Source organism: Numida meleagris, chromosome 12 (genome assembly GCF_002078875.1).
Source record: "Numida meleagris isolate 19003 breed g44 Domestic line chromosome 12, NumMel1.0, whole genome shotgun sequence".
Lineage (NCBI taxonomy): Eukaryota > Metazoa > Chordata > Aves > Galliformes > Numididae > Numida > Numida meleagris.
Genome location: NC_034420.1, coordinates 7,534,878 through 7,562,673, shown reverse-complemented (window position 1 = coordinate 7,562,673; position 27,796 = coordinate 7,534,878). Strand labels below are relative to the sequence as shown.

Below are 27,796 nucleotides of genomic sequence, written 5' to 3'. Positions count from 1 at the left end.
TGGCAAGCTGGATATGAGCCAGCAACGTGCTCTTGCAGCCCAGAAAGCCAACCATCCTCCTGTACAGTCTGGAGAAGAGAAGGCTCCAGGGAGACCTGATAGTGTCCTTTCAATATCTAAAGGGGGGATGTAAGGAAGAACTTAAGAGAGACTAAGAAAGAACAGACTCTTTAGTGTGATCTGCTATGATAGAAGAAGGGGAACTGGTTTCAAACTTAAAGAGGGGAGATTTAGATTGAATATAAGGAAACAGTTTATGATAAAGGTAGTGAAGTGCTGGCACAGGTTGCCCAGAGAGGCAGTGGTGCCCCAACCCTGCAGACACCCAAGGTCAGGCTGGGGGGCTCTGAGCACCTGATGGAGCTGTGGGTGTCCCTGTTCATTGCAGAGCAGTTGGACTAGAGTTTTAGATGTCCCTCCCAAGTCAAACTATTGTATGATTCTATAAATAAATTTATGTGAAATGTTTCACTCAAATCAAGTATCCTGGCTAAACTTTACATAACTCAGTTTTGCATTTTATATTCAGTTCTGATCTTTCCCCATGTTTAGTCTTAAGTTTTGGTTCTGTGCCTTCCTTAATCAAGACATCACCTACAGCATTTAAAGCAGATCTCAAATTCTCAATGATTTTCAAAAAGCTGAACACAAAGCGCAGCTTATTGGAATTGCCTTTGTGGATGTTTTCACTAAATCCAAATCTCATTAGAATTTGAGACCTATGCTGATATCAGACTGCCAGAATCTGAAATTTCAGATGTATGTGTGGCAAATTCAAGTTGAGCAACTGATGTATTTTCCAATATGACTAAAAGTCTCACTTCTGGTGTGCCAACAAAGCCCATATGACCAAGGCAAGTATGCAGTTACATAAGATGATATCAAAACCAAATCTTGCCTCTGGTTTTACAATAAGATCTAATTATGGGAAATGAATTGTTTCAGCTGAAAACTTAGCTAGCTTTAGAATTAGAGAACTAGTGCTGTAGACAACCCTGCAAAGGGCATATAGTAACCTATACTACAAGTTGTGTTGGTCTCTGCATCACACTGTCTTTTTCTACTACTTAGTTATACAGTCCTGCCTGTTAGGCAAATTAAGTGTGAAAAAGAATCTACTGTGAGTGAATGTTACTTTCCTGGAAACAGAATGATCATGACATTGTAAAAAATACAATTTGATTTTTATCTCACTGTTACATACACATTGTTGGAAGATGAGACAAAAGCAAGGAGTGGAAGGGAGAGGAAGGGAGGAGAAAAAGGTAAGGAAATGGGAAAAGGCAAGGCAAAGGGAAATCATACAAAAGCCACATGGCAAATACTTTCAGTAGAAAAAATACAAGTTAACATGATTTCAAGATGCGTTAGGGAACACAAAAGCAAGTGACAGTATGAAGTAGAATATAGTGCTGTAATCCACATTCTTTAAAAACAGAGCATGGCACCCAGATATCCACAAGGCAAACGGACTGACAAAGCTCAATCCATCTAGACCCTTGTTACCTGATGTGACTTCCCCTTTCACTGTTTTATTACAATGGCATTTGATGTTGAGAAACTGATATACTGAAGGATTAAGTTACCTGACTGAAGTAACGCAAATACACACTCTGCCACATGCCTTAAGTACAAGATCTGTTGTCTTCTCTGTTAAGAGAAGTGACTTAAAAGTAGGAGAAAACAATCATATAAAGAATTTCCAGAGGCTGACAATGATTCTTTTACCTACAAATCAGAAATTCAGTTCTAACCTTAATCTCCAGCAACCTAAAGGCACTAACTTTAATGGTAACTTCATAGAAAATTTGAGTAGTTTCAGTCTACATTCTGCTGGATAAATCCCTGTTAAAGAACCATATCACAGATGAGCTCATTTACAAGACCAACATTCGTAATTCACCTCAGAACCAGTGAACACTGAAGAGATTCCTAAAAAAAAAAAAGTATGTTCAGTTCTTTTCTTCAGTCTACTTCCCTTTTCTTATTATTCCCTATACCCAGTTCATGTTTTTGGCAGAATAGGACCCATCTGGCCTGCTGTACCCATGTCCACAGTGCAGTGCTGTAGTACAGTGCTGCAGAGCCCTGGACAGAGCCCATAAAAAGGCCTTCCCAGAACACAGAGACAGAATGCAAGAAACTTTGCTTTGCTCCAGATGCACTTACAAGTCCTTCCTGCTGGAAATATTGCTCCTCCTCACTCATCAGCCTTTATTTTGAGCAGAGGCCAATAAGCACCACAGTCCAGCAGAAGGAGTATAGGGTTGGGAAAATAAGCAAATGTGTAGAAACAGCAAGATTGCTCCACTTTGCAACAGTATGCTGATAGGTGAGCCAAAGCAGCCTCTGAAATTCACCCAAAGGTCACAAGAGGCTGCAGTGCAGTTCTCCAGCAGAGCCTGGATCACAAACAGCTTGCAGCCACCTGAACTCCATACAGCAGTTCTGCTACAGAGGTGTCACCCCCTCCATACCACATCTTAGGGGTCTCATGTCCTCTTCAGCCTAATGCTCTTTCTCCATAGACAGCATTTGCAGGGATGAAACCAATGTTAGGATGACTATGGAAGCTTTTGGAAGACAGTGATGCGAAATGCCATAGCTTCTTCAGGGTCTGTGACCGTTTCCTCCATGTTGTCTGCCTTCATGAACATCAAAACTCTTGCTTCAGTAAGAGCACATATTCCGTTAATTGCTTTATGGTTTCAAGTAAGAAAGCAATGTAATCCTTACGCACTGGACTTTCTGTCTTGTGGGTGGGTGAAACATGTCCTCAATAGCTTCAGTTCTGTGACCTCAAGAGTCCTCCAAGACTAATAGGGGTGTGAAATGGGGAAACTCACTGGGACAACTTTCTTCCTCTTTTCATTTTCCACATGTGTGACTCTAGTACCCTTAAGTGGCAGATTCGAGCTGAGAAAAAACAACTTTGAAAAGAAAGATAACGCCTTTCAGTAATGGTCAAAGAGGTCATATGTCCATCTTAGCTTGGAAACCAAAAAACAATCAAAAAACCACAACTAGTGAAGATGTCTCGATCACCAAGATCATTTCCTCATTACCACCACCGCACAGAGACTTAGTCCAGAGGATCCCCTCAGCAGTCTCTTCCTGAGCCATGCAATGTTCCTCTGAATACCTTTAGTATCAAGGGGTAGAAAACCAGTGTATCCTGGTAACATAGCAGGAAAGACCAAGTACATTTTAATGAGTTTTCTAAGGCTTCTATATTTCCAGGGAATTTCTGAGATCAAACATCTAAAAAAAAAAAAAAGGGACTATGCCTCCTTCTGCCAGAAACTAGCAAAGAAGTACTAAAACCCGTTCTGGAATCCCACATAAAAGTCCTCTCTAACTCTCATCCTATCAATTAGCAGAAAAATGCATAATTATCCTAATAGCATATGTGAGCAAAATATGTTCTTAACCTAATAAGCGGTGCTTTGAAGGGAACAAATCAAGAGGTTAGACATAACCAGCATCCTTTTTCTTCTTTTTTTTTTTTTTAAATCACCTAAGCAACAGTAGAAGCATATCACAAACAAACACACCACAGCCGTATTTCATATTCTACAACTTTGTCATGAATCTCAGTCTCTTTCATCTCGGCAGACATATACCCGCAAGTTTCCCAAGAGGTTTCGCTGCTGCTAAAAGAGAACTGTTTTGTGGATCCCCTTGTTAAAACACTGTCAGAACACCACTGACATAGTATCCCCAAATCAGATTCTCAGTTCTGCAATGTTTTCTCTGTAGTCTTTGAAAATTAGACAGTTTTGACAACAGCATTGTGGTTTAAGAAAAACTAAAATGCACACACAAACCCATATATAGAATTGAGGAATGGCAAAACCTTGAGGTGAACAAAAATTCCATATTTTCTTTTAAGATTATAAGAAAGGCATCCTTTTCATTGAAAAAGCCTTTTTCATTTCTCTGGAGGCTTCTTTCAAATTCAGATAGTAAAATGAGCTCTCAGCTTCCGAGCCCACAGACATCAGATTTTATGACAAGCACTTCCACCCTGGAGGCGATTCTCCAAAGCACAGTATATCCTGAACTACAGTTTTCAGTCTCAACTTTGCTTTCTTTGTAGGTCCCAAGGGTTCAGATACCACCATTATGCTCCTCCTTAATAGGTGTAATGGCCCAAAACAGCTTTAAAAACTATCACAGCTGTTCAGCAGGGTGTTTTGTTAAAACCTGATTTAATTCACATTACAGGCATGACTATCTTGCCATGAATTTGATAAAGGAGGAAAAGAAAGCACTGACGGTGGAAGTCTGTTCCCTTAAGTCTTCTTTTGTTTCCTATGTTTAATTCCCATTTGCACATCCCTAGTTTGGAATTACAGCCTAAAACAGGAAACAAACCAGCATTTTCCAAGGACCGAACCTGTACCATAAGGTTTTCACAAAGCAGTGGTGGATATCCTATCTTTAGGCAATATTCAGTATTGCTCTTAGCTCTGAATATGTTTAGTCAAAGACTGCCTTAAGTAGAAATCAGCATCATATTTAGATTATGGGTAACTCCAAATCTGCCCTGTTACCTGTGAGTTCAGAAGGTTTGAAATGTAGTTTCTAACTTACTAAAATGTTGTTAAGGACTTGACTCTGCATTGGTCCTGCAGTTATATTTCATTAGTCCCTCCGATGCAGCAGCTGGCACAGGAGACTTTAGGAAGCTTCCACAAGCACTGGATTTTGAGCAGTGTGTCAGGCAAGCATGGGAACTTGAGCCTGATTTTCTGATTCTCTTCAGACACTGTTGTTTATGAAACTACTACGCACCAAGAAAAAATTATCCACATTCCTGTCAAGTAAATGACTCTGTGCTGAAAAAAACAGTAATTACTCCTGCAGTACCCACCTTTCTCTCAGTATAACTCTGGCTCAACAATGTGAAGAATAACGCTCCACTATTTTGTGGCAACATTCTAATGTTTTTTTTTTTAAGTGTTGCTGCCAATACAGGTGAGTCAGAAAGCCCAAGTTTTCCATTCCATTTCTCTTTTTTTTTTTTTTTTTCCTCCACTTAGCAGCCACCAACCTCTATGTTTTATTTAGACGAGTGGAAGGCCTGCAGAAGCAGCATTATGCTTTGTGACCCAAGCATGCTGTGGATAGCTGCTCACAGGAATAAGATTTAATCAAGATGGTGTGAGAATGGACTCTGCTGTTAGCAGCAGAAGCTGCAGGGCTGGCACAATCACAGCCTACCCGGTACGGATAAGGTTATCCCAATATAAGCATGCTGAATCAATTTATACTCCTTTCTACACAGAAACAGCAGAGCTACCAGCTAGCCCAGATTTTTTTAGCACATTTTGTGGCCAAGCAATTAAGAAACATTCATTTCAGCAATAGAACTCATTTTCCTGAGAGATCCAAAGTTCCCTTTTCCTTTGTATGGGTAGATTCTAACAAACATGTGGTAGTCAAATCAAATGGGGAACTGTCTTTGAGAAAATAACCAAGATTAGTTCCAACAGAAGGACTTAGTTTATATGCCCACTGGTAGACAAATGCACTTTTTTTTTTTTTTTGCTGTCATCTTGTTGAACATGAACAAGAAATCAGTAGAGACCCCACTATTGCTCCTTACTAGCTTAAACCACAGGCAGAAGGCAGCTCTGTGCGTGAGCCAAGAGGTCCTGCCGGGATACCTGGCATCTCAACAAGGCTGTCTTTAGAGCAAAGCAGACAACATTGCACCTGGCTGTGCAGGCTTGTCATATGATGAATTCCTTCTAACACAGATGTCCTCAAGACTACCCCAGGAAGCATTTCACTGGGATCTTCATTTTCTGATTCTACTGTATCATACTTGCAGAGTTACTTTAGGAAAATTGCTCAGTTGCTCACAAATCTGACAATAGAAGAAGAAATTTCGTGAAGTAACACTTGAATTGTTTTTTTTCCTCCCCTCTGCCTTTGCAATAGATTTGAGCGTGAGCAGGGAAAAAGATGTCAGACAGGGTTTACACAAACTTTAAGATGAATCATCTTGTCAGCAACCTTAACAGTTTAGTTTTCTTTGCCCTTTTATATTCGGCACTTATATTTCTTCCAAGTCAAGTGGGTGGAATCAAAATTTCAAGCTGCTACTGGCAGTCTAGCTAGTAAATACCCATAGAGCAAGGTCAGATTATTACCTAAACCTTGAGGCAATCTGGATGACTGTCAGGACCTTTGATTCAGGCTGTGAGGCAGAAGCCTCTGAAAAACAGCAACAAAGCTGTTGTTCACTCAAGTTCAATCTGCTCAATGGAGTAATCGAGTCTTTCTTGTTGGCTGCTGACTTTGGGATGGACTTCCAGCTTCAGTAGCACCACTGCTGTACTGAGCAGTCCCAGCAGAGAAGCATCCAGAATCCTGCTGAATTTCTGTTAGGAAACAAAACCAAGCCTAAAAACAAATGTGACTTTTCAAGTTTGAAGACAAGGCAAAACTTTAAGATAAGGCTATTAAATTGAAGCTTAGAGAAAATACCTAGAATTAAAAGGGATTCTACTTGGTAAGGCAGGTGAAGGATAGAATGAAAACAGACTATTCCATTTTGATGCTGAAGGAAAAGCTGCTTCAGTTTTATTTTGCCTTCTGATATTCTTCTTACAAGCTCAAAAAGCAACCCCTCCTTAATTTCCACTTCTTCTTTCATCAAATTTTTTCTTATTTTGAGGAATGGACATCCATGTCATTGATGATACTGCATCCACATTAAAGAAGAGCAGAGCTGATCTGATGGGTCTCCTTCACTCAGCATGGCTGTGCTCCAGCTGCACACCACCTCATGCATGGGATGCTGGAGCAGCATATTGACCTGAAGGAGTGCACCATGTGAAGAAGTGCTCCCCAAAAATGGGAACAAAAGGAGGCAGGCAGCAGTAAGCAAGTGTTTATTTCACTAATTAGGTTTGAAAATTAAAGTGTAGTACCTCCACACAGTAATTATGTTTTTTTTTTTCAAGGAATAATACTCTGTGAGAACAAGAAACTTGTTTGCACTGATGTAAGAGCTTTTATCACCATCATAGCCAGAAACATTCAATTGGTCATTAATTAAGTTTATACATTTGTTAAATTTGCTTTAAATAATTAGCTCCCTGCTTCACTTATTTCCTAATATTGAATCACTTTCAAATGCAAAAGAGGAATATACTGAAAGAAAGGTAGCTTTCTTAGGATAGTAAACAAGAGTTGAACTTCATAGCTAAGAGACCTATGAGAAAGCACTTTCTTTGAGAATTTTTAATCATGAGGAACTACAGGTTTTTAAGACCAATTCAGAGATACTTCGGCTTAATTGTTTTACAGCTGTATTTTTAGAGCTTTCTACTCCATACATTCATATGCTAAGAGAAACAAGCAGAAATCTCTTGCTAGAAAGAAGCAGATTATGTATGAACCTAAAGAACTGAATCATACTGTTGTTTTAACAGAGAGCATCAGAACAAGAACCCACCTGAACATATTTAAAAACCCCAATAGAACCAAACCAATACGTTTCCATCTTCAAATATTCTGTTGCTTTAAAAAGCTGCTCACCACAGTAATTTATACCCTACAACAAAAAGGGTGCATTTAGGAGGGTGTTTCACCTAGAAACCAGCTGTGAGCACCTATGTCCTGTTACCTCTGAACCCTGGAAGGAGGCAAATAGAGAAGTTTCCTTACAAGGCAAAGCAAGGTAAGGCAATACACAATGAGATTAAAAGAGAATTATTTTACTCAAAAATAATTCAGTTTCTGGGAAATAGCAGTCTTCACTGAAGTTCCATTAAGGGGGTGAAGACAGTCTCATTAGCAGGCTCTAGAGTTTTAGTGGTAATTCCCTCCTTGCCTCTAAGGCTGAAATCAAAAGGGATAGTAAAAACAGAGCGAAGGGCTCTTCTGTACTAGCACTGACTGGACCTAATGTGGGTGGAAAAGTCTGAAGCTTATAGTGACATTCCCAGCAGTTTCAGTATCTGCTTTTATTGTGAAAAGACTTCAGATATTCCTATATTCTTATACTGTGTGATTGTTCTTTGCAATGAGAAGCTGAGATAATTTCTTTTCAAAGAAGCCATCAACATTTGGGCCAGACACCATAGAAAGCATCATCTTAAGATCCTAAGGAGGATATGACTTTATTCTTAAGCTAGAGGAGCAAATTAATTCCTTATGACATACCAGGAAAGCTAAGAAGTGAGGTAAAGAGACTTTTGAGAAGCTCCAACATTTATTAGAATTCTCTGCTTCACTTGATTGGGATCATGCTTTGGCAAGGAGAGGAGGATACAAATACAGGGAATGTTTTGTGTCTGTGTAAGTGACACTTGCCTGCAAAGGGTCGAAGAAAACCAGAGACCTCTTTGTTCTGTTGTTAAGGCTTTTCCACACAGGCAACAAAATGAAAAAAAGCTGAAATGTAAGAAATCTATGCAATCCCTAAGAGATAAGTACAAGCCACGACAGAAACACCTTTAAAGATTTGAGTCTCTGACATGCAGTATCTCTCAAGAATTTTAAGCTGGTGGTCTTCCCTTCATTAGCTTGATGTCTACTGTTCATCAGTTTTGGAAGACTAATCCTTGTCTGTGTGTATACCATAGGATGTTTCCTCCCATATGTGTTATGAAAGAGAGTCTCTGTTTCATCCCAGACCAATCATGGCACAGTCAGGCTCACGCCAACTTCCCAGTACTGTATATTGAATCTGGGAGGTTTTTTGAGGTTCCATTTGACCTAGGGTCTCTGTAAGACTAAGAAATACAAAGTGAGGCTGGCGTGATGCCTCCCTTGCTTTTCTCATATTCTGGACTTTTTAACCTAATATTAAGAACAGTCATGTTTAAACTTTCACTAGCACTCATCCTACTATTAGCGTTGTGTCCTGCTCACAAAGGACTTAGAAAGTACTAGTGATAACAGGACCCTTGAAAATGCAAGTAGAACTCCTGCTGTATACAGAGATTACTGGAAATTTCCCTTTTGGTTCCAGGACAGTGAACTTTTAGCAATAAACTGTCACTCAGGACAGGTTGTACTAGTGCACTGTAGAAGTCCTAGAAATGCCTTAGGAGAAGCTCTGCCCCTCAGGTAGCAGGGGAGGCACAAGGAACCTCATGCTGACTGGTCTCTGTCAAGCAGGAGATGAACAAGAAAAGTTTTTCCTAAGTTAAACGACTCTGAATAGCACTACGGTTAGCACAAGTTCACACTAGCAGTGTTACTGTCAGATTCAACTAATCTAGAAGTGCTATATTGCTACCTAGGATTGCTCAGAGTACCCAGCTCTTCAGGACTGCAAAACATAAAATGTTACCAACAGTGCCTGAGCTTTACTGTACTGAGGTTCCATCAACAGAGAGGATGCTCTTTTGGGCAGCTGTCTCATTTTGAGAGAAGCAAAGGGAACCCAAACCAATGGCTTGGTCTTTGGACTCCGCATATACTTGGCCTGAAAAAGTTCTGTACATGTTTGTTCTGGTTTCAAACAGATGAACATCTGATCATATCTGGGGAATGGTTTTGTGATCCATTAATATTCAAATGCTTGGAGTTCCAAGCTTCAATGTATCCTGAAAGAATTTCCAAAAATATTCTATGTTTATTTGAAAAATCTTCATCAAGAATGCTGCTGAGTTTGCTTTGATACAATTCTTATGGAAAGACTTGCTAGAGGAAATTACTGGCATTAAATATATTGCATGGAATGTGTAGCTGTTGGACAGGTATGCACATTTGATTGAATTGTTTCTGTTAGTTCCAATAAACAGTGGAATCATACTCTAATGATAATTCCAAATTGAATGTTCTGTTCTTATATTCATAATTAGAATCACATTGGTTATTTATGTAAGTCATTCTGCCAGAACAGAGCTTATATCACATAACTGATTTAACCACGGCAGTGCAAACAGTACATTGTGAGCACTCACTGAAAATTCCTAATGTAACAGAGAAAAAGAAATATAAAACTTAATTGTTCTGAAGGAAGTATGCATTTATTTAGAAAGAGGGAGATTAAAAAAGAAGTGTGAAAATTACCTGATTGTTCTGAGATTTATATTCTTGGTTTAACCGAAATTAAACTGATGAGCGGGTGTTAATTTGTTAATAATAATAGATACGTTGTTCTGGCTGATAATTTTAGAATGATTATTGAGAATGAACAAACCAAACAATTACAGAAATCCTTTCAAAACCCTTAATATGAATTCAGAAATAGCTGAAATTTAAAACAATTTTATTCCCTAGGAACATTGAATGATTGCATCTCCATGACAACCAGAAGTAAAAATGGAAGTTTTTAATATACTTGTCCTTTCCTAAATTTTTAATATTTAATCTCATTGCTGTTTTGCCTCTCCCATTTCTCACTTAGAGCAGAAAGATGTTAGAGAACATAAGAATTGATCTTTATCGATTTTTAGGGTGTATTTTTATCTTCCTCCTGTGACTCTTTACCCTTTGGTTTTGAAGGCTGTTTTTTCAACTTCGGCATGAAGATACTGCTTCTCGCATTTATCTCCCTCAAAGATTAGCTGATGGGATTTTTCCCCCCCACAGCTTTCCTATTATTTTGAAGATTTAAAAAAAAAAAAGTTAAAACTTGTTAAGATTTTAGAAGTCAGGGATGATCAGTTAAAGGACATTGCACGAAAATCCCTGTTAACTTCTTGTCTTCTTGTCCTTACTTTAGATGATGACGATCAAAGACTCAACCACTAGAGGGTAATATAAGATCAGGAAAAAGGAAACCAAAGCCCTCCAATTTCAGCTGTGGCCTTTTTTCTATAAAAAGCTCAGATTTTGATAAAGTTTATTCAGACCAAATGGAATCTCATCTTCCATTGTAGTTGTGCATTTCATTCTTGCATAGCCTCCAACACTAACTATAGAACAAATTCTGAGAATGTTTCCAAGTACTTTTCTCTCAAATTGCTGCTGATGCCTTCCTTAGCTGAACCACAGCAACAATAAGGAGAGAAACCTCATTTGAACGGGGGGACATGTAGTATGTATTCCAAGGTTACAGAGTATTTTGTGAACTCAGCAAAAGGAACACAAATTTTCTAGGGCTCCTTAGTCACAGTAAGGAGCTGTTGCTGCCTATACTATGGCAATATTTGGAGCCACAGCTGAGAGCAAAAAGACACAGCTGGACAAAGTGACATGTACTTGAGAGGAGTATGATCTGGCATTTACATATATGTAAAGTTTCTGCACTTCAAAAGCTACATTGACAGAGTAACTGCTTTGTATACTTCAGCAAATACAGAAGTCCCAAAGACAATTGTTGACATTTAATTTTAATGGTGTGCCTCAGGCAGGTTAGCCCAAATTCCCCTGAAGATGCTAGAAATAGCATACCCTCATTTCTCCGAAGTGAAATGAAAATTTGATCTAATGAAAATTTGGCTTTATGAATGAGAAATGAGTTTTTCAAATGTAGGAAGTAGAGTTAGGAAAGACCTTCCTAGTTGGGTCTAAACAAATTCAACCAAAAGCCCAGAGAACTCTTCAGTGACCTTTGCAGTGTGGATGGAAGAACCTCTAAACACTTCCCAGACCTTAAAGACTAGGTCAGGGCTATGGGCCACACTTTAGAGCTTACTTACAGAATGCATGTCCTCAAGTGCATCGTCCTCTCCACTTTCAAATGATTTAAGAACTCAGGTTTCTGCCAGTTTCTTGAGGATAAATACTTTTTCTACTGACTCATACAGGAAATTGCTGAATGATATGTAATAGCTGTTGCATTCTCAGATCTTTATGCACAAGGCCAGCACAAAATGTTCTAGGCACTACACTCTGCAAGCTGTTTGATTTTGGTGGGATTTAATTTCCCCAACTTTTCCTTGTTTTCATTTATTCAATGCAAATTAATTTACAGATATGGATCACGTCAATAGGATCGGTAATGAAAGCTAGGAACTAATCAGGAATATCTATAAACGTAACACTAGACTGACCTGTATTGGATTCAGATCCAAGGCACAGGCAAGAAGAGAGACGCGTGCTGTATCAATACTTTTAAGATATTATGAAATGAAACACTGTGATTACAATTACAGATAAGTTACCTTTGCTATTTTTCAGAAAGAAAGCAACAAGTGCGAGGTGTATGGGTAGGCCTGTACACTCAGCAGACCATAGCCCCATTAACAAATCCTAGTCTGTCATCAGTAGATTTGTTTTTCATCCTTGGGAGTTCATGAAATGCTTCTCAAGCCCACGAAAGGTCTGTGGGCCATAGGGTGATGGTTTTGTGGTGATGAGGGGAAGAGGTGAGGATGTGCAGAGAGGAAGAAAGTATTTCCTACCTGTCTGTAGGAAACTAACAGATTAGTCTGTGGTCTGCACAGTAGAGCGAGTGGGAGAGAGTCTGCTCCACATGCAACCAAATCTTACATCCACTTTGAACCTTCCCTTATTTTATCATCGTTTCTACTCTGAAGTTTGGCACACACTTCTTTTATAGCAGACTGAGAGGCACCCACCAGATCCCACTAATGGCCTCCAAGCCTCAAGCTGTGCACATACTGCCTTACCTTGTGATCCTCTGAGATCCAGGGAAAATCCCACAGTTTGAGCCTCCGAAGTTCAGTATGCGAAATGCATCCAAAATTCTGCAGCAAGGCTGCTATATACAACCAGCATCATTTTGTCTAACAGCTCCTGACATGTTATTCCATTGATCATATGGCTCCTTCCGAGGTAGAATCCTGAAGGATTTCCTGAGAGGAAATAGACACAAATAATAACCCATTCCTTTTGGGAGAATTATGGGCTGATAACCATATGTAAAAGACACTCTTGCAATGCTGGATGGTACTACTGTAGGAAACGAATGATCAAAATGTGCAGTTTCTGATCTGCTATACTTGCGTAAAGGAGTTTGGTCAAGGCAAATCACTCCCAAATGTCAAATTTAACATGTAAGACCAAGAGATGCCTTTATCCTATTAAAATATGCCTAGAAGTGCACTCAGAGCTTTTAACAATTATGTGTTCCGCAGTAGTCATAGCTCACACACTTCAGGATTATTTCACCACATGTGAACACTTCACTAAAACTAATTAAAAAAAAAAAGAAATGAGGATTTGGATGATCAATACCTACTGGGATTTTCTAAGACACTTAGTTGTAAAACTCCCTCTATACCACTCTAATTGCCACTGAAAATATAACTGGAAAGGAAAATATTTTGTTATTATTCAGGCTATAAAAAATACAGGCAGCATGAGCAGCAAGGTAAAAGACTGTTTTATTCTCTGATTAAATATTAATTGGAATTTATAAGAAATGTAGCAATTATTACAGTATGGTCTTTGGTATTATATTAATGATTGTATTCTGCAATTCATCCATTTATTTCATTCTTTTGGGGAGCATTTCAATTGAAAGAGAATGTTTCTGTTTGTATTGAGTTGCACTGGAGGGCAAATTTCTGTTGCTGAGTTTTCAGTCTTGGCTGCTCATCATCATGGAAATACAAGGGATAAATGCTGCTCACAGAACCAACAACTAAAGCTTTCAAAGTAAGACTGACAAATGGCATACTGTCAATAAGGACTGCTTCATGAAGAATTTTTTTTATATTTATTCTTGCATTTGAATAGCCCTTAGAATTTGTGAGTGTGTTCACAAATGAAGCAGAAGTCTCAAGACTGTTCAAGCAGTTCTTCCTCCATAAATAATAGCAGAGTATGTTTGTTACATCCTCTTGCTGGAGTTGTGAAACCTTTCAGTGTTAGATAGACAAGGAACTTTGCATCCTGCCTTTAGGAATAAAAAGTCTTAAAATCTTGATAAACTAACTGGGGACTGGTGAGAGCTGTAAAGACCTGAAATACTGCAGCCATGAAGCCAAAGGCCTGTAGTCTTTCACAAATTTGACTGTTTCAAGCTCTTGTAAACTCATTTCAACCTTTTCATCCACAAACTTTTTGAAAAACGCAAGACATTTCTAAATCAAAAACCTCAAAACTGAGAATCAGGCTACACAATCCTTGCTCCCACCAGTTTTCTAAGATTAAGGAAAAAATTTATTGCGCTTAAGTGGTCTGTGAATTATGAAACTGGTGTTTCCTGTTCCAGAGAGCCACCAAACACTAAATTAGTAAATCTTTTAATACCTTATCTAAACTTATTGGAGTATCTCTTAAATGTTTCTTAGATTTTAGGTTAAGTTGAATAGCTTGTGTATTGCCTCTTCCTACAGAGAAGAGGAGATAGTTTGCATAGCATAGACACAAATTAGGTTGGATGGATCTTTCCAAAATCTCTCTCTAGAAGAGGATGCATTTTATCATGGAAACATTGATAAGCGTAGGGCAAGTAGACTTAAAATTATATATATGGAGATTATATATATATATATATCTCAGTTTATATATCTCAGAGTGTTTCCACTCTGGCTGTCTATTAAATGTCAGTTATTGAGAGGAAAACATCCTCAAAGATAACTGAGTTGAAGCGAGAGTTAACTTGTTCTCAATCATCCAGTTAGAGAACTTCTTGTTGCTGTCTATCAGGGATGATTTAAGGATTGTAATAAACATGTTGCTGGCCTTCAATTCAGTGCAAGCAAGTAACTTTTTAGGGCCTATTTTTTTTTCTGTAGATACTGAAAGTAAACATTTGTCTGCTGTGGACCCTAAAAATCAAGTTTAATTATATAGTTGGCATACATTTGTCTTCAAACATCAACAATTTAATATTGCTGAGATTAATCACAAAAGAAAAAAGCAAAAAAGCTTAGAACACCTCTGCTGAGGTCATCTACTAAATTGAGTCAGTCTATAAACTAAGCATATACTTAAGTACCTTGTTAAACTGAGACGCAAGCAATGATAATACTTGTCCTTTTTGATTAATTTCTTAGTCGTAAGCCAGAGTCAATTTCTTCCCTCCTCTGTTGTGATTGCCAGCTTCTACTGATCTTCTGCATTTACTTTCTAATTCTGCCAAGAAAGTTAAAAGAAAGTTAATTTATAAGATACTCTTTAGGAGTTTTGCTTTTAGAGGTATGACCATCCCTACAAATATTTTAAATCTGTCAGGATTTGGCAAGTATAACACGATGGAAAGCACAGCAATAACCACAGAGTAACAAAGCCTTAGGCTACAGCAGATGAGGGCTTGCTCAAATACAACAGCTGTAGGCACAGAAACAAAAGAATCTACTTACTTTCAGAAGGCCTAAGGTACCCAGGAATCTCCAGCAAGATATCCTTGCTTTCACTGCCGATCCTTAAATGAGGTCAGGGAAGGGGTGGGTCCTGGATCCTCATTGCATGCACCTGATCTCCCTTGGGTTGGCCCTGCCTTCCCACCAGGTGCTCAATTGCTGGTTCAAGCTGTGACTTAGCATTTCCACTATGGCAAGATTAGCTTAATATGACTGCTTTCTCCTTCTCCACTAAATAAAACAAAATTAAAAGATACATCACTCTGACTATGATACCTCTTTCCCTCTAGCTTTTTCTTTCTTCTCTACTTTGAACTGTCTTTTCCAAGTCTCTCTTGTCATGTCTTGATTTTGCTAGTATCTGCAAATCAAAGGAATGGTTTATCCATTTATTTCACAACTGTAGCGGACCGCTGTACTGTTGTTTGTTTTGTTTGATTAGTGGAAACCATAGTAAAAGTGAAATCAAAGACAAAACACCTTCTGGAGAGTCAGAGCTGCAGATTATGTGAATGCTTGAAAATGGAAGAGAAAGCTAGTAGGATCTTTAGTCACAGCAGAGCTAGCTGACATATCAAAACACTTATTTGAACATTAAGAACATTAAGTAACTCCTGTTTCTTATCAGTCTTGGCAAGTTGGAGGTCATGTTGCGGAATGGAGCCGGGACAGACGAGACTGGAGAACAACAGGGACCAAAGAAAGCCCTTAGCAGGGCTTTCCTGCTTAGCCGGGCCAGCACTCTCAGGCTTAAAGGTGTGGGACAACCCTGTACCATGCTGCTAGCATGTGGATTTCCACTTATGCTTATACAAGTGCAGGGTCCTTTGCATGGACAAAATAAATTACTAGTAACAATTCTCATGGAGGATGGTAATATATGCTTTGCACCTCCCTTCTCTGTTGGGCCTGTTACAGGCCCACACCTCCCCCTGCCCATAAGCTTAGCAGAAATGTTCAGCTTCCTAGCTGAACACATCACTCAGTTGCCTTAAAATCCCCATCTCCCCATGCCAGCGAGGAAGCAAGTGGATGAGTTTAGTTCCAAACTGTTCCACTGGTTCAGCTCCCTGAAGTCTGAAATAAAAAATAATACATGTTCTGTATGGCCTTATAATAATAAATAAAAGGAATAGGATGTCTTTTTCCCAGCTATTCACATGGGTGGGACATCAGCAAACCAAACTCTAAGGGACAGTTTTTCTTCCTTGAGGTATGATTCAATAAATATAATGGGTAGCATTAAAGAACTTCATTTTAACCTTCACTAACAATGCTAATCCTGGAGCTTCATGTCACTCATGTTTATTTGCATTCCAGCAAATAAATATTATTTATATTATAATATTGGCTTCCAGGTGAATTTGGCACATTTCCTATTGCTCAGACAAAAAAAAAAAAAAAAAAAAAAAAAAAAAAAAAAAAAAAAAAGTGTGCATATTTTTAGGTTGCCTTTAGAGCAATTTTGCTTTGTACTGACCACATTATCAACAGTAATTCATTTTTTTTTCATGGCATAACATTAATCAGCATTCACTGTAGTTGTTCTTTGCCAGTACTGTTGCAAAACACATCCAGTGCCATACACTATGATATCACAGTTACCCACAAAATTAGTGATACAATTAGCAACAGCCTCCGGGAATTTTGATGTCAGATGACTTGCTCAGCAGTGAGCCCTTTTGTTCCTGCAGGCAGATTACTGACTCACTCCATCCGTGCCTTTCTGTGCCTCCAGCAACAAGGCAGTCTTGCACACAGCAGTGCTTTGCTATGCAGCTGATTTATCCCACAGCGTTCACCCTGAGCAGCTGATGAGAGAGATCCTCCATCAACAAAGTATGCAGTCAAGTAATTAAAGACTATATTGCAACACATAAACATAAAATGGCTGATTTAATGTTCATCAAACAACAATAGCTGTGGTACCTCCTTGTTTCTGACACCTTAATGACTGATCTAGTAACATGGATTCCACTGGTTTCACATAAAATCTACGCACCCATCAGAAATACTGTGATCCAGGTCACATACACCTTCTCCAGAGTCTGTCTCCCATCGCAGTTCTCTCTCTATGGGTGCTCCATGACACCAGTTTCAGCTCTGAGGTGTTTTCTGATGGATCACTGTTTCTCCATCTGTTGCTCTTCCACAATTGACAACATGACAATATTGTGTTAGTAGATGGCAAAAAATGTTTTAAGAGCTAGAAAAAAATGTTATTTTTATATATATATTCAGGATGATATCTTCTGCATAAGCTTAATACAGCTCCTGAAGGGGAGAGGGGAGCCATTAGCTATTCCTCCAGTTCAGATAACAGGTTTGGGTCTAATTTGGATTCCCGTATGTGTCAGCCACAGAGGATCCTCAGTTTCATGCTTGCTGCCATAGTCTCTACACGCCATAATGCCAGGACCTTTGAAGTTCATTGTGTTTTTCCTCTACTCCCTCCTAGCCCTGTCACATTCATGTGCTGGAGCTAATAAGATAAAGCGAGCATATGGGGAGCCCTTCCTGTCTGTGTCAGCAACAGCAATGATTCAGTCTCATAGCAAGCGGCTTTTGGCAGTGAAGGATTTGCAAGCAAATGCAGTTTACAGTTTGTCTCATCCACTGCTGAGAAGTGTGGTTTTACTGCCTAATTTCTCCCATGAAGTCACATTTTCCCCAAACCATCTCTCCCCTTCTCATTTATCTCCCACTTCTCTCTCTCACTTCTGCCACATAAATCCTCTCTTCTTCTTGGGATGGGAGCAACTGCAGCTCCTCATTCTTGACTGGATGTGGTATAATGGTTTAGAAATCCCCCCATAAGTCTGCAGTGCCCTTTTGTTGTATCTGGAAGAGCTACACTCTAAGGCCTCTTCCTAGCAGACAGATCATCACTCTCATTTCTAGTAGTTCCTGCCCTCTTTTTCATGGCAGTTGATAAAGAGGTATAACTACCTACAGACTAAGAGAGGAATCAGATGTGTTCATTACATGGGCACTGTGTATCTTTTTGCAGAATTAGGTACATTTTCCTGCCAGGTATCCATATTGCCAGTCCTGATCAAATTATAAGCAGTGGCAGCATTCATCCTAGATTTCTGACTGATCCCTACAGTCTTTCAGCATTTCCTTCTTGGCTGAAGAGCACAATAGCCCCCATGCTATGCTGAGAAGAGATAACACTACCGTAGGTAACACCTCTAACTACGATTAGCAAAGCTATAATTGAAACACCACATCCATCAAGCCAACACATCCTTCCTTTGATCTACAACTTCAATTTACACTTTTATACAATTTAGAAAAACAATATATTGTGAAGTTAACAGCAGTATCATCAGTGCAGTTGAACAATTTGGCTGGGAGTTGCTTGCAGCAAATCAGCTTGTTTTTGCTTTGACATTTGTCTTGCTCTAGAAGACATTAAACTAGTCATTGTTCAATTGTGCTGAATTAGATGTATGACATTTTTCACCATCTTGAAAATACATCGTTTTCTGTGTTCATTTTTTTCTTGATCCCAACCTGTGTGCCATTTCTGCATGATCAAGCCTTTTTCAGATTTAATTCCCACTGTTCTGCTCTTGGGTTAGGAAAATTTGAGGTCTGTGGCTTATTGTAATTACTATTCACTTCTGAAGTGCCTGCTTCCTACACCATTGTTTCTCCAAGCCTCATCAGAAAAATGATCCTTGAAATTGCAAGTGGTTCTGCACTCCAGGTCTCCCAGTAGCGCCCATTCCCAAAGCTAGCTCTGGGCTAGCTTTTACCCCCATGGCTCTCCCAGGGCTGCTTGATCTCAGCAAGGGACAAGCCAGCAGAAATGGTGCATGTAAGGCAGTGAGAGGCCAGCTGAGGCTCTCCAAGTTGTCTTTGAGAGGAACTTTCTTCTACTGCAGCCTATGGAGGGAAACTAGGAAGCTAGTTACTGTAACTCAGGCATTTAAGCATGAACTCCCCAGTGTACCTTCCACATAAAATCAATGTAGCAAAGTCCCTACTGAATGACATAATGTTTCCAGCTATCCTGCTTTTTAGGATTATATTTTTGCTCAGGATTGCATTGTACTGTTGACCAGATTTAGTTTATCTCATAGAGGGCTGCTTAAGTGAACTGGGGGACAAGCCTGCCCCCAGAGAGTGTTTGCAGTGGTCACTGAAGAGAGCATGGTTCCAGGATGTCCCAGCTGGCAGTATGTGCACTCAGAGAATCTCTTTGGGAAGATTGCTCTAAATTTGCATCCCCAAAACAAACGTTAAAAAAATCCCTGTTTACTCACTTAGTGTATGCAGTGAAAAAAAAAGAAAGAAAGAAAGAAAGAAAACTAATCTTCAGAGCTGCATTGATTAAAACCCTTGACACGCTCTTGCTGAGCTGGCTCATCCCCCATGCTTCCCATGTAAGTACAGCATGGGGTTAGAGCACTGTATTTCCATCCCATGTTAGGTCATGAGTTTGAGGTCTGGTTGCCAACTCCGCCCTTGTGCTGGCTCCCAGAGCTTTGACTTTTACCATGGCAAAGAAGAGTCCAGAACAGGAAACCCACAATTTCATCTCTCCCTTAGTTTCTATAAGGATGAATCCCAGTATCAAACTTGAACCCCCCCCGGCCCTACTTGAGGCCTTTCTGTCTTGTCCTATTGCTAGTTACCAGCAGGAGAGGCTGACCCCTACCTCACCACAACCTCCTTTCAAGGAGTTGAAACTCTGGTCTTGGTGCAGTGAATGACGCTTAACACCATTCGGAGCCATAGCAAAACTTCAGACTTTGTCAGATGTGATCTCTGCCTGCCTTGAAGCCAGCTGCTGTGGCTTAGCTTACGCCTTCACTAACACGATCAGAAGGGGAAGGAAGCTGATATTTTTAAACATTTAAACTGACATAAACAGTTGCCACTTGCTCAGAATAACTGGAAAGTTTTAAAGATATTGAAAAGATCAAGGATTCAACATGTGCTAGGAAACTTTCCCACTGCCCCTTTACAAAAGTTTGCCAATGAATGGATAATGTGACACTTTATGGAGTGCTTCCTTCTGGATTACATTCATCTTTCTGTATAAGCACATACAGAATCACAGAATTGTAGGGTTTGGGACCTCTGGGGATCACCAGGTCCAGCCCTCACGCTAAAGAAGGTTCCCTACAGTAGGCTGCAAAACTATCACTCTACACTGCTACTAAGGGAGTAAGGGAGAAGTTACTTTAAAGCTTTGAACATCCATGTGGGCAGATGATTAAGGTCAATATTTTTCCAAATGTCTGCTTTCCAGTCAATGAGTTTCAGTGTTCCACCAATGTAATGTCACCCTCCCAGACTTCTGCCTTGTCACATGCTGTGTAGTTTAGTCCTTAGCTGGTAAAACTAAGGAAAGTTGTGACTTCCTTCCACATACTCACACTTTATAAAATTATCCTACTGCCTGCAGATGCTCTGTGCTGCACTCCTGCTCTTAAAAAATCTCTACTAATCAGATTTCCTAGCAGACTGACTTTGTTAATTCAAACAAAAACATAGCCTTCAGCACAGACTGAACACATTAAATGCTCAGAAATTGCTTCAAACAGTTATTTATTTCTAAGGTCACAATCATTTCAGAAGAAAAATGAGAGAAATGCTGATGGCACTGAAGATGTTAAGATTTTCAATCCATGAAAATGGCTCTTCTTTGGGGTTTCAGTAGCCCCAAACAGCTGTACCCAGCAGAGCCAGAGGCTAATGCCATGCAAGGAGGGTGCTTAATAGATAATAGTGGCTCCTGAGAAGTAGGAACTCCTTCATTAGCTCCAGGCACTTACACCACAGCCTGAGCTTTTATGTGCAATGCTTCATTTGCTCTTCGAGGTATACAGCCCTGGGGAAAGGATTGTCAGGTAGGTGAGTACTGGAGCAGGAAGAGGGAAGGTGCTGGACATTAGGTGCTCTGCAAGGAGTCTCTTTCACTAACAGGTGAGAAGGGCTGTGAGAAGAGGTTTCAGGCACCATTTGGAAAAACAGTGCCTGTAATTTGTATGAAATATTAGTCTTTCCCTACCACAGCCTCCTTTCCCCTTGGAATAGCAATGAGGTGGGAATGAAGGCACAGAGGGCCTTTATGCAGCCGTATATCAAGGAAATCATCCTCCCTGGACCTGGGCTAGGGCTGCTATCTCTTTGCTGGGACTGGTTTTGTACCTATCTTCTCTAGACATACCACGTGCATTTAACAAACAGAACCAAGCAGCTATGAAGAAAATTGTCCAGACATGAGCACTGCCTCCATTAGGTTCTTCAGAGCTAACTCCATCAGGAGTGTGTTGGGGCAGATAAGAACTCATTTCCATATGTGTGCAATTCAGTCATACAGTGCTGCTGGCAGAAAATTCAACTTAATAAGCCTAAAAATATGATTTCTTTCCTCAAACAAGTTCAACTGGAAGATGAAACTGGGGACTGTAACTGATGACTTGTTTACTTTAAAAGGGCAGTTCCGAGCTCACTGCCTTTCTGTAAGAGCAGGCCTCAAAGTGCTGCCAGAGGTCTGCAATGAGTGAGATCCCCCAGACATTCTGCCCTCAAAGCCTCTGTGCCAGCACATAGCTAGAAGCTGCTTAATGTATAATCCTGCTTGCCAGTGACAATTAGGAATTTCTTGACCTCTGGGACAACCTTCATTAAAAGAATTAAAAATATAAATCTTCAGCAAGAAATTGAAGGTCTAGGGAAAAGGGGTATGCTGGATTGCTATTAAGACTCTCTTCTGCTCTGTTGTTTCCCAGTAATCTCAGAGGAGAGCTGCAATAAGACATGGTACCTCAGTTTCATGTCCCAGCAATTAACTTCCTGACCAACAGCAAAGCTTGTTTCAGCTGAAATAGCTGCAATTGGCGAAGTCCCTCGAGCTGCACAGACTGCTCCCCATCTCACAGCTTCACAAGCCAGACTGAATTTGAATCAAAACAGTAGATTTCTAAAATGTTCTAAAATCTTCCACCAGAAAGAATCAGTAAGCTGGGGAGAAGCCTGGATATTTTGTTTTGAAAACATGATCTCATTTGCCTTGCTTCCCCCCCCCCCCAATCAAAAAGATTTACTGGAAGGCTGGGAGTTGTATTAAGATAATCAAACAATTCTTTCAAAAGGAAAGATAAGCTTGTTGGTGAGTGCATGCATGCTGGGTACCATTTTTACCCTTGGTATGGTACTTGTACTTGATACTCAAAACCTTTTTTTGCTGAAGAAGTGCTTAAAGCCTTTACACCTCCTTCTTAAAAGGTGAGAGTGAGAGAGGCCACGTGGACTTCTGGAAGAAATTGTCCCCATTAGTTGAAAAGGAGTAGGGTATAAATCCTGAGCATAATTCCTCCACTGAGATGTGAAGAAAGGAAAAGTTTCTGCACCAAGTTCAAGATCCTTCAAACCCATCCTCCGAGCTCTGTATCAACAGGCTATAGCTCCAGAGGGTAGGAACACTGGCTAAATATATTCTGGACAGAAACTTAGCTAATTTGCCCTTATTTCTCAGTATGTGAAAGAGCTCCAACTCCATTATAGAGGCGCACCAGGCTGTGCTGCCTGCCTTTGTACTCTACAGAGCCCATGTTAGGAGAGAAGGACTTGGGACTTGATGGAGGTTGCAGCCAGAACTACACTTTCTCAGAGAAGTGATGTCCAAGAGCAGAGGGACCTGAAGGATACCTGGCAGAAGGAAGGCAAAAGAGTATCCAAATGATGACAGGTTTTCCTTTTTCATCAAATTGTGAGTGATCTCACAAACTGTGACTCTGCTAATTGGAATGAATGCCTTGTTTACTTACTCATACTTTCTGTCAAAATTGCAAAGCCATCTGTTTTGTCTTTTTTTGTCTGGTTGAGTTTTTGCCATTATTACTGTATTTTTAAAAGTCCAAGGAGCAGAGTGGTGTGTTACAGTTTGACTTATCTTTATTGCTGCCACTGGGAATGTCGGGGGATCCTATGGTTCTCCACCTGTCAGAATTTCAGCTGGAATAAAAATCAGTTTCCCTGAGGTACTGTTAAAACCCTCAGCTTCAGCAATGCAGAACTGGTTCTGTCACTTACGAACACTTTATGTCTTGGCATTGCTCAGCAAATCTTTTCAGAAGTAGCTTTTCCCATTTTCCCTTCTGTTCTCCTCCAGAAGGGTAGAAATAAAATAAAAAATAAAAGCATGATTCTGTTTCTTTGTGTCCTTGTTGCTCTGCCTTGCCCAAGAAAGTGACAGGAGAAAGGAATTTCTTCATAGTGTCTTCCCTGTATAGGACAGTGCAGCCTTAAAGCTGTTCTCGTTAGCACAAAGCTGGCCAAGAACAGGCAAAACATGGCCTCAGTCTCTGCACTGAAACACCCTGGGTAGCAAAATATGCTGCAGGGAAGATTTTTTGGTGTTATCACGAGGAGCAGAAAGTTACCTTGTGCTGGGGCATTCCCTGGGAGTAATTTCCACCAGGTTAGGTATCTTTTTCATGAAAATGAAGTGGCATAAGGGAATCCAAGTTTTATAATACTTCCTCATTAGACTGCTGATAAATACACAAAGCTAGGAAGACAGCATCCGAAAGCATGGGTTTTCTCAATTGCAAATAATACTCAGTGATTAATTCTTCTGCCAGAAAGAAGTAAAGATCTGTTTCCCTGGGAAGTATTACAAACTCCATAGGAAGTCCTTATCTGGTCAAATACCTTTCCATGAGTTGGATGCTTCTCTTCTTTCTTGAAAATAAAGAGAACTAGTTCAGAACTGATAGCTGATTCTGTAGGAAAGGGAGGGTCATACAGTAGGAAAGAAGTAGGTTCTGCTATCTGTGCTAGAGCAAGAATATCAGCTGGATTAGTAAAGCCTAGCAGCTGCTATCCCCACAGGGCAGAATTGCTGAAATGTCTCTTGCGTGCTGGTCCTGTGCCAAGGAAGAGAAATATTTTTCACGCACTGTAGTTCAGCAAAACTGACAGTGCAGAGTGAGGGAGTCAAAGATGAATGATGATATCACAGGTCTAAGAACCATTTGGAGCTGTTGAATCCCCCACAAGGAAACTGCATAAAGCTGTTGCTCCTTATTTCAGTTGATTTGGTGCTGTTCCTCACCTTTTTTCCTAAAAAGCTGCATTTTACCTTAAGGCAGAATTGCAGGAATTGGAGGTGGTGATAAGCAATTCCTCTGCACTCCTGCCTGGGCTCATTTCACTTGCCTGTTTTTATCTCCCTTAGCCTGTGTCAGTCTTCAGAATAGCAAAAAGTATTGTCATTTTTTATTTTTCTCACCTGCATACATATGCATAAAGACTCACATTCCTCTTTGAAAACAACAAAAGCAGCTTGGATTTTAGCGAGAAAAATTCCAGTGAATTTAAAATGACAGAAAATGGCTTCCCTCTTGAATACAGCTTTGGCAGAGCCCTAAACATGTTTTGGGGTGTTGTCATGTGTGGTGACCTATGTCTTCTCAGGAGCAGCTGTTGCATGCTGTAGTATTCACTCTCACAATTCCCATGTTTTTTATCCGTTCATCCCATTTTATTGAAAAGTCTTTGTATTACTCCCAGTCACTTGAGAAAATAGTGTGTATTTTGGGCATTAGAGTAAAATGTGATCTGCATTTTCCATCTCTTCATTAACCCATACCCTTGTTGTAGGGTCATATAAGGATTTCTGGCTCAGGCCTTCCTTTTCAGCCCTTTATGAAGTAATCTGAAATTGTTGCAGTGCAGGCTGGTGGTACCACTTGGAAAGCACAGCAAATGAGGATCTGGAACTGATCTGCCACTGTGCTACTGATACTTATGCAGACCTGCCTCCTTAAAGCCTTTGTACAGTCAAGGTGTAGTCAGTGCAGACTCGGAAAGTTTTACACATGTACATGAGGAGGATCATGAAACTGAAACTTCTGGGGCCTTTGGCATAGTAAAAGAGAGGAGTATGGGACTTGCCATGGCAAATGACCAAAATAAAGGCTTTGAGCTATAAGCAGGATTTTACCTATCTTTGAGACTTTAACCTGAATAGTCTACCTCCGTAGTAGATACCAGTGTAACAATTTTACCAGAGTTCTTGACGTGTAACCTATTAGGTCTTTCTGTGCAGCCTCATGGCCTCTATTTCATCTCCTTAGCATGAACTTCTTACCAATTTCAAGTTGCATCAAAGCAGAGGATACAAGGTTTTCAAAAGTGTGAGCTTCTGAGACCTGTGGCACTGCTCATTTTCTTGGGGCAGCTGGACAAAAGCAACAAGGGAAGGTAGGTAGGGAAACTGAATCTCTGAAAACAGGCTGAAGGTGGGAAGGGACTGGCAGCAGTTGACATTGCCACTGTGAACTGATGAGTAGTAGATCCCAGGAGGATGATGGCAGGAAATAGTGTCCATTGAGCATCTCTGCCAAGCAACAACCCTTACTGGAATTATTTATATAGCTGGCATGCTTTGCCATCCTTTGCAGCAGGGACAAGGTGTACAGCTAGATATCTTCTGGACAAACACATATAACTATGTGGCCCTGATTCTGAATGATCATTTTCTTCACAGTTTCAACAAGTATTTACAGTCACCTTGGTTAAGTCCATTAGTAACTCTTCCTCTTTCCCAGAACCTCTGTTCTGCTATTAGCTAATGTGCTGCTGCAAAAGCTTGTGAAGGAAATGCTGATTTGGTCTAAAGGTAAATTTTACTTGCTCCATTCTTTTGGACCAAACACAGGCACTGTGAGTTTCTCTATAGGAAATGATTTTTCAAGGTATCTGTTGACTCTCTCACTAATCAACCACAGGTTACTAAATACTAATGCTCAGGGAACTTTCTGCTTGGTGAACTTCCAGTTGCACATAGCCTCCTCATGCCATCACCTCCAAAAATGAGGACCACAGTTTGGTAAAACCAAAGAAGTGATTTTCTGTTAAGGAATGAGATAGAACTGTAGTTTATTAGTCAGAATCAGACATTCTTTTCTGCTAAATAAAATTGTGTACAAATGATGTTAGAATAATTTATGTTCATCATTAAAGTGCTATAAATAAACAGACCCTGGCCCTGGCCCAAGTCACATGGCTCTCTCAGTGTTATTACAGTTCCTGCTGCCATCAGACTGCAATGGCTGGGATTGCACCAAATGGATCAAAGACCACAGACGATTATTAATGCAGACCATCTATCTACTCTGCAGAGCTGGTTAGCAGTTTTTCTTTACTAAATGATTCCCGTGGGCTGTAAGTCCTATTCAGAATCACTCAGAAAATGAGGAATAATCATCACACCATATGTTTATGCAAAATAATAAATAAAGAAAAAGACTAATATTTTTCTCACCAAAAAGGCTGATTTCTCTACAGGAACTGAAAAATACTGGAATATGTTGTTAAGTCCTGCAGTGTTTGTTCTTCTTGCCAGAAATGTTGCTGGGTACCTCCTCAATGTAGCACGCTCCTGCACAGCTCCAGAAATTGCCTTGCAGAGGTGTGGATCTCCCCACTTGGCAAAGCACAGCTACCCTCAGGAAGAAGAGGTCCCTGCTGCCTGAATGCTCTTACTGTCATCAGTCTGGAAGCATTGATCAAACCTGGTAAAACAAAGATTAGAAGCCAGTGTCAATACTATATTGTTATATTGTGTTATTTATGTTCAAGTTGTCCATTCTGACACACAAGTTGCAGCTCTGTTGTCACTGCTTTCTGCTGACCTGAGGTAGCGAATAGCATCCTGACACTCTCAGCTGGCATTAGATTGTTTGGGGAATAATCTCACACTTTATTAGTCCATCCTACATGGGTGCAGTATTGGCAAAGGCTGAAGGATGTGATTAAAAGTGCTGGCCAAGCAATCTGGTGCAGTCTGGCAAACAATGTATTCCCTATCCAGCAGCAAAGCTAGCATCGTCACCGGGATCGGGCATGACTGTCTCTTACTTTCAGATAAACTACTATTTTTGAAGTAGAAAAGGATTTTAAAAGCAGTGTTTTCTTCGCACCCTTACATGCAAGCCACTTAGCATAGAACAACACCCTCCATTTTCTGTTGATCCAAATATTGTTGTACTTCTTTTTCAATGACATCTAGCAAAGAAAAACTGAAATCTTTCTGCTACATATTCATCAATGAACTGCTTTCTGTGGATGCTCTACTCTCTTTCTGTCTGCTTAATTATGGATATTACATTTCCACTCTGACTGGAATTTATGCAAATATCCCATGGTGGAATCTGAGTTTCAAAGTAAAAAGTGTGGAAAGTATCTGCATTTTCTTCCACTGTGAAATATCTTGTCAAATCTGATTTTATTTCTATAGAATGGAACTTCCTGGAGTGAAAGTGATGTTTCCACCTTTATTTAAATTTTTTTGTTCTGTTTTCTCATGTCTTATCAAATATTCACTCATTTACAAAGCGTGGAGAAGATGAAAAATGCTTTAAAAACTGAAATATGCTAAGCATTTTGAATCTTTTCTTAAAATCTCCTGAAGGCTGACGTTTCACAGTTCCAAGTGAATTAATGAAAAATGAAGATGCTCAGGAAATGAAGCCCATTTATCTTCCTCTTTTTCCTTCAACCATTGTCCATCTTTCAATTCAGAAACAAACAAAAAGGCTGAAAAGTCAAAATCACCTCTGAAATGGAAATTCCCC

The 27,796-nt window shown here is 39.9% G+C and overlaps 2 long non-coding RNA genes across 8 annotated transcripts in view; both read right to left on the bottom strand.

The window, feature by feature from the left end:
- On the bottom strand, nt 119–15,292 carry LOC110405516. Of its 7 annotated transcripts, none has more exons than XR_002442922.1 (5): nt 15,192–15,292; nt 14,828–14,964; nt 12,549–12,734; nt 7,472–7,570; nt 3,182–6,392 (listed from the first exon to the last, which is right to left on the bottom strand). It is a non-coding gene; the product is annotated as an uncharacterized LOC110405516 (long non-coding RNA). The 7 variants fall into 7 exon arrangements; XR_002442921.1 differs by lacking the exon at nt 3,182–6,392 and adding an exon at nt 6,436–6,829; XR_002442918.1 differs by lacking the exons at nt 3,182–6,392; nt 7,472–7,570 and adding an exon at nt 119–2,930.
- The window catches only part of LOC110405480, a 126,111-nt gene continuing 124,426 nt past the window's right edge, over nt 26,112–27,796 (bottom strand). Inside the window, exon 4 of the long non-coding RNA XR_002442907.1 lies at nt 26,112–26,734. This is a non-coding gene — a long non-coding RNA (uncharacterized LOC110405480). The remainder of the gene's footprint in view (nt 26,735–27,796) is intronic.